General features: G+C 39.1%; 1 protein-coding gene and 1 non-coding gene across 2 annotated transcripts in view; one reads left to right on the forward strand and one right to left on the reverse strand.

The window, feature by feature from the left end:
• The window catches only part of parn (poly(A)-specific ribonuclease (deadenylation nuclease)), a 114939-nt gene that overhangs the window by 68611 nt on the left and 39650 nt on the right, over window positions 1-6678 (forward strand). The window lies entirely within an intron of this gene.
• Window positions 2524-2595, reverse strand: trnat-cgu. Its single transcript has one exon. It is a non-coding gene; the product is annotated as a tRNA-Thr (tRNA).

Raw genomic sequence — 6678 nt, forward strand, 5'->3', positions numbered from 1 at the left:
AGGGCACAGAGCAGATTTATCAGGATATTACCAGGGATTACCAGGAGGCTTCGAGTTATGAAGAGAGAGGGAAACATTACGACTGTTTTCCCTGGAACGAACTCTTATGAGACACTTTGAGAGACTGAAATTGAGAAAAAATTATACCCCCTGGAGATTCAACACCTTTGGTGAAAGACACAGAAGGGAAATGAGAAGAAATATCTTCACAGCCAGTTGTGGGGATCAGGGATGCTCTCTAGTCGAAAAAAAAGTGAGGCAGTAACTTGAAGGAGGAATTTAGAGTTATTGATTAAAAGCATGGGTTAAGCGTGACTTCTCTTTGAGAGCCAGCGCAGATGGGCAAAATGGCCTGCTTTTATATTTCTACGATTATACTGTATTATATTCTCAACTTTGTTTTATAGTTTCAAATTAATAAACGAGGCGCCCTGAATTCTGAGTATAGTTTGTAGAATTATTTGGAATGTAGACTCTTAAGTTGCATTTAATTTTCAGAACTAACAAATGACTACAAAAATAAAAACGGGAAGTTAACTATTTTAAAGGTCTTAGAGAACATTATATTCACTGAACCACCCTCCGCTATTTCTTCACTTTCTACTGTTTACTTCGATGCTTTAAACTGCAATTATTTTCTCGTTTTGTATATTGCGACATTTTAAACGCAAAGAACTAAAACAAGCTGCATGTTTTTTTTATTACGTTTATCTCAGAGCGTCAGACCAAAACAAACCAAGTTAAATCAGGTCGAAAGTCAAAAGAATCAACTACCAAATATCAAATTTGCAGTTAAATAAACTCTGGGAGACAGACTACGTGGGTTACGAAAAAACAAATCACAGCGGCTGCTGGAAATCTCCAATAAAAACATGGTTTACAATTAAGAATTTGGGCAGCGTTGACATAGAAGTGAGGAACTACTTGATTCGAGTCACAGCAGGGTATCTCGAAACTACATTTCGTTCCCTTTAAAAAGAACATTGAAGGCCAGCTTGTACAGTGGGGTAGAACCCAATTTGAATATCAGTTTGCAAACTATCGAGCAACTTCAGTTCTGCAATTTTTAGGTCGAGTTTCTAATCCTGCAGGTTTAGGAAGAAATCGGTTATCTACACCGAAGTTATTTAAATGCTTCGAACAGACCAAGTCGCCGAATACGCCAGCCAACCTGTAAGACTCCACTAGCCCCGGTTTCTGACTTCAAAAGGTAGAGCCAACTTCTTACAAGTTCCCATTTACTGGCAACTCCCGGATTAAAGCCAAACTGGATGTTGTTTCTACACCCCCTGCTGGTTCAGTAGTGGAAATACAAATAATTCAACCCTTGTCAGTCGCGGAAACGCGATAAGGGCTAAATTGTGAAGAAGCAGAGAGTTCGGTGAATCACGATCTTTTTTTCTCTTCTCCCTTTCCCCCACCCCGGATCCCTGTTATCGATTGAAAGAATTTTTCAGCGCTGCTTATCTCATTCTGATAATAAAAAAGAAACCTCATTCTCTCAACAGACTTGTTGCCATCCAGGCTATACCACAAACTAAGCTATGTTCAGTGGAACGGAATGAGGAGTCAGCAGTTTCTTTTTTAGTTTGTTATCTGAACACGCTTTGTAGCTGTCTGTTCTATTCCTTTCTCAGGAACTCCGGAAAATCTCGGAGGCTTGTCACATTATCTGTTAAGCTATCTTGTTTTAGATAACGAGCAGGACTTTTGCAAAGCAGTAAAAATGTCTCAAAGGCAAAACATTAGTAACCAACTAATAACTAATCTTAGTGCATTAATGATATCACTAAAAGTTGCAACACAGGCTGATAAGACCATAAAATGTAAAGGCAGGATCTGAAAAATTCTGTGGAAAATTGCTATTTCAAATGCGTATAATAATGGGAATCATTATGGCGTTTAATTTGTTTAAGTCTTGATATAACACTTTGTGTTATAACAAATTGCACATTTGCACAAAATGTGGCCATTTATGGCCGATTTGAAGCAAATGTTTATAATTTCTCGCTCTTTAAAATGACAGGTTATTAATTCAACTTGTTAAAGTTGAGAAAATTTGTAAATGGAAATAGGAAATACAATTTTTTTTAACGTTTGAGATGCAAATGAAGAAGTTGTGAGCAACCTTCAGGATACCCGAAAAATGCAAATTCTATGAAGTTTAATATGCATGGAGTAAATTGTCAATAAGTTCTTTTAAGCTTGTACGTTCGGTTTTGCGCATTATTTAACCCATTTAGAAAAAATATCTCATTACCATCGACAATATTGTAGTCAGAATGCAAATGTTTGCATTTTGGTTGGTGAGTAGCTTTGGGACGTGGTCAGGATTCAAAAGTCGCTTTCTGATGGGGATTCTGAGCAGGACTTCATCAAAACTTTTAGCAGTTCCGGTCCAATTTGCAACGCATGAGTGAATAAATTGTGTGTCAGTGTGGGTGCACTGGGACACGGATATTCTCCCGACCCTGGAACCTATTTCACTGTCGCTGGTTTTAAAAGGATCACATTTTAATCCACAGGCACGGACGGGGTTCGAACCCGCGATCTTCGGTTTACGAGACCGACGCCTTACCACTTGGCCACCGCGCCTGCGCTACAAAAAAGTAGATCGAATAACTTCTCTTCAGAGGCTGAAACTTGTTGCAATGTGTAAATTTTAATTTCATTTATTGACTGCAATGAGCATGCGCCACTGAATTGCAATGAATACAGTAACCTTGAGATAGAGGTACAGACTAGTCCTGGTTGCTAGTGATCAGTGCAGCAACTGAGCTTCAGGTCTCCTGTTGGCACAGTCATAGTCTAACATGTCCTGTGTCTCACATCCCTTGTAAATCCAGTGCCCAAATGCACTCCCTCCATTTGCTTGTTGCTTGGGGGTCTTACAGCATCTCACAATTTGCCTTAGAGATATCTCAAAAGTTCTGACATGGCCATCACTTAAAATTAATTAGTAAATGCAGTGAGACTTGTTTTTAAACTTACATTTATATAGTGTCCTTATGACTTTGGAACACCCCAAAATGCTTTGTAGCCAATGAAGTACTTTTTGACTTACCACAGGTACATCGACAACCAATTTGCACACAGCAAGCTTCCACAGACAGCAATGGGACAGTAAACAGATTATCTGTTTTAGTTAATTTGATTGAGGAACTCAGGGGAACTTCTTTGACATTATCCAAAATAATATAGCGAGATGTTTCACATCCATTTCAGAGGGATCTTCAATTTAATGCCTCAATGGAAAAAAGTGATGTCTCCAACAGTGCAGCCTTCCCTAAGGAAAATAAATTTATATGGTGCATTTATATGGTGCCCAGTTCACAATCAAAGGATATCCCAATCTTGTGGATTTATTCTTTTGGTAAACCCCCAGATTTTACCTTTGTCTACTATAAACATAAAGGTTATTGGTCCCAAACCAGATTGCAGCATAACTTAGTGATCTCGTGCAGGATCACAATTGTGCACAATCATGCAGGATGAAATCTTGTTGGTGGTCTGGTCTGGGATTATACACATCCCACCCAAAGGACTAATCCAACAAAATGAACAGTCGTTTAGATATCTGCAGATTAATTAAGGAATTCAGCACAGGTTTATTAAAGGCAAGTTATATTTGATGAAGGATTGAAATTTTCATTCATCACAGCCAGAGCTGACGTGGGTTATGTGGTTAATGTGATTTCGAAACTGCATTCGATAAAATGTCATGCAATAGGCTTGCCGGCAAAATTGAAGTCCATGGAATAAAGCAGGCAGTTGTAGCACAGTAATAAACTGACAGGAGGGTCTAGGCCCGAAACGTCAGCCTCTCTGCTCCTATGATGCTGCTTGGCCTACTGTGTTCATCCAGCCCTGCACCTTGTTGTCTCGGATTCTCCAGCATCTGCAGTTCCGACTATCTCAGGATGTTCAGAGTTATTTTTCTCAAACAGGCAAAGGATATTCAGGTATTAGGATCCCTACTTTCCTAGATACATTAATGACCTTCACTTGGGTGTTCAGGACACAATTTTAAAATTTGCAAATGACAGAAAACTTGGAAATTGCCATGACTGATGTACAAAGAGACTAAATCGGTTAGGACTGTATTCACTGGAGTTTATAAGAATTGGAGGGGGACATCCTATAAAATTCTAACAGGACTAGACAGGATAAACACAGGAAGGATGTTCCTGATGACCAGTTTAAGGATATGCTGTAGACCATTTTAGGCTGGAGATGAGGAGAACTTTCTTCACGCAGAGAGTGGTGATCCTGCAGAATTCTCTGCTACAGACAGCAGTTGAGGCCAACACATTGAATATTTTCAAGGAGCTAGATATAGTTCTTAGGGCTAAAAGGATCAAGAGTATGGGGAGAAAGCAGGAACAGGACACTGATTTGGATGATGATTATATTGAATAGCAGAGCAGGCTTGAAGAGCCAAGTGGCTTACTCCTGCTCCTGTTTTCTATGTTCATGTTATATGGTCTTCTGGAATAAACAACAGAAATGGACACTTTAATTTACTTACAAATATCAAAATGGAGTTGAGAGGTTAGGTGACCTTTACTTTGCTGTCAAAGCACATGTTTGGCCAAGTCATTAAAATGCAAATAAACTTTCATATACTTATCTTTGAGAAGTCCTTAAAACGCAGTTAATGGTTGCCCTTCTCCAAATAATTAAATAAACTGTTTTCACAATAGCGCTTGCAGACTTATCAGCTTTGGAACTGAAATCTGATGGCATGAGAATGAGTGGAACTTGGACCCCATTGTTTAATCATGGCTGAGTTGCCAGAAACCATTTGTGAGGACAATGGACAGAAGAAATCTGATCACATGAAAGAAACAATATCTTTGATGAGGACATTTAATAAGCCAAATTTTTGAGAGTGGAAACAGGAGAAAAATCTAGACCAGTGATGGAACAAGACCCTGTCTAAGAATTATTGGTAGGCAGAGACATAGGGTTGGCCTTTACTTCTCCACGTGAAGAACTGAACCAGAGTTCTGCTACATGGCATTGCACCTTGAGTGAAATGCAACAAGAAATGTGTTTCTGCAAGCAATAAATCATCTTTCTAAACCTCCAGACTATTCTTCAGTGGATCAAAATCAGGAATTATAACTGTAATGTTTCAAGGCTTCATGTTGAGGGGAAAACAAAAATTGTGGCAGAGAATGTTTGAACTTTAAATATCCAGGTGCATACTGCCTCTTACACTCACTCAAGGAATGATTGTAATTGCATATTTCTGTCCAAAAAATGCAAGTGGATATGGTCACAAATACCCTTGGATGTTAAATCACAAACATTTTTAGAAAAACTTACGTGAAAACCTGAACAGTTACAGCAGTCAGGGGGTTAAAATACACTTTTCTTTTAAAACAAATGTTTGCACTCATTCAAGAGAATAAATTCTTTGGAATAAAGAGGAACCACCTTTACCATCTCTCTCCTGTCTGCAACAAAGTATAGTGTAATGAATTTTGATGATGACAGTGATAAACTTCAAGAAGGCATAGAAAGATGGACATTAGGCAGATCAAATTTAACAACAAAATGTGAAATGATACATTTGGGTAGACGGATTGTGAGGATATAAGATAAGGTTTAAGATAACAAGGTGTAGAGCTGGATGAACACAGCAGGCCAAGCAGCATCAGAGGAGCAGGAAAGCTGACGTTTCGGGCCTAGGCTCTACACCTTGTTACCTCAGATTCTCCAGCATCTGCAGTTCCTACTATCTCTAAGGTTTAAGAGGCCACATTATTTTCTTTTTTTGGAACTGTAAGTCAAAATAGAACAAAAGCAGAAATTGCTGGCAAAACTCTTTATCATAATGTTTCTTCAACAGACTTGAAACATTAACTCTGGTTTCCTCCCACGAATGCTGCCAGACCTGCTGAGATTCACCAGCAATTTCTGTTTAAATTTCAGATTTCCAGCATCTGCATTTCTTTGTTTTATTTTAGTCAACATAGAAGTTGGACTGCTATATTCTCTGAAACACCAGGAGAGATTTATAACTTTAAAACAAAAATTGTGCTGTATATTTTTTTGAGCTGTGAAATTCAATATTACTGTATGAGTTGGGGGTTGGGGTGGCGGGGTGGGATTGGAATTCGAGACCAAATGGCACCAACAATCTTTTGAATTAAAATAAATCCTGCCAGATAACAGCCTCCTGACTGATTCTGCTGCAGAATGTTAAAAAATATTACTAAGGCAGGGGAGAAACATTTGGAGCCTACAAAAAGAAAGCATTCATTTTCCCTCCCATCCCCCTCTCCCTCTCTTTCGTTGTTGGGGGGAATAAAGACAGAAAAAAGAAAGCATTGAAGAAAAATGAAAAGGCCTGGTCTGCCATCAAACTGAAAATGACCATCACTCGACAGGTAACAGCGTGTCATTGTTACTAACTTTAGAGTTCATAATTTTAAAGTGAAAGTCAGGAGGTTTTGAGAGGATCTGAGGAAAAACTTGTTCACCTACAGGGTGAAATTGAATCAGAGATGGTAGGAACTGCAGATGCTGGAGAATCCAAGACAACAAGGTGCAGGGCTGGATGAACACAGCCGGCCAAGCAGCATCATAGGAGCAGAGAGGCTGATGTTTCGGGCCTAGACCCTTCATCAGAAAAGGGGGAGGGGAAGGGGGTTCTGAAATAAATAGGGA

This window comes from Rhincodon typus, chromosome 21 (assembly GCF_021869965.1).
Source record: "Rhincodon typus isolate 14 chromosome 21, sRhiTyp1.1, whole genome shotgun sequence".
Taxonomy (NCBI): Eukaryota; Metazoa; Chordata; class Chondrichthyes; order Orectolobiformes; family Rhincodontidae; genus Rhincodon; species Rhincodon typus.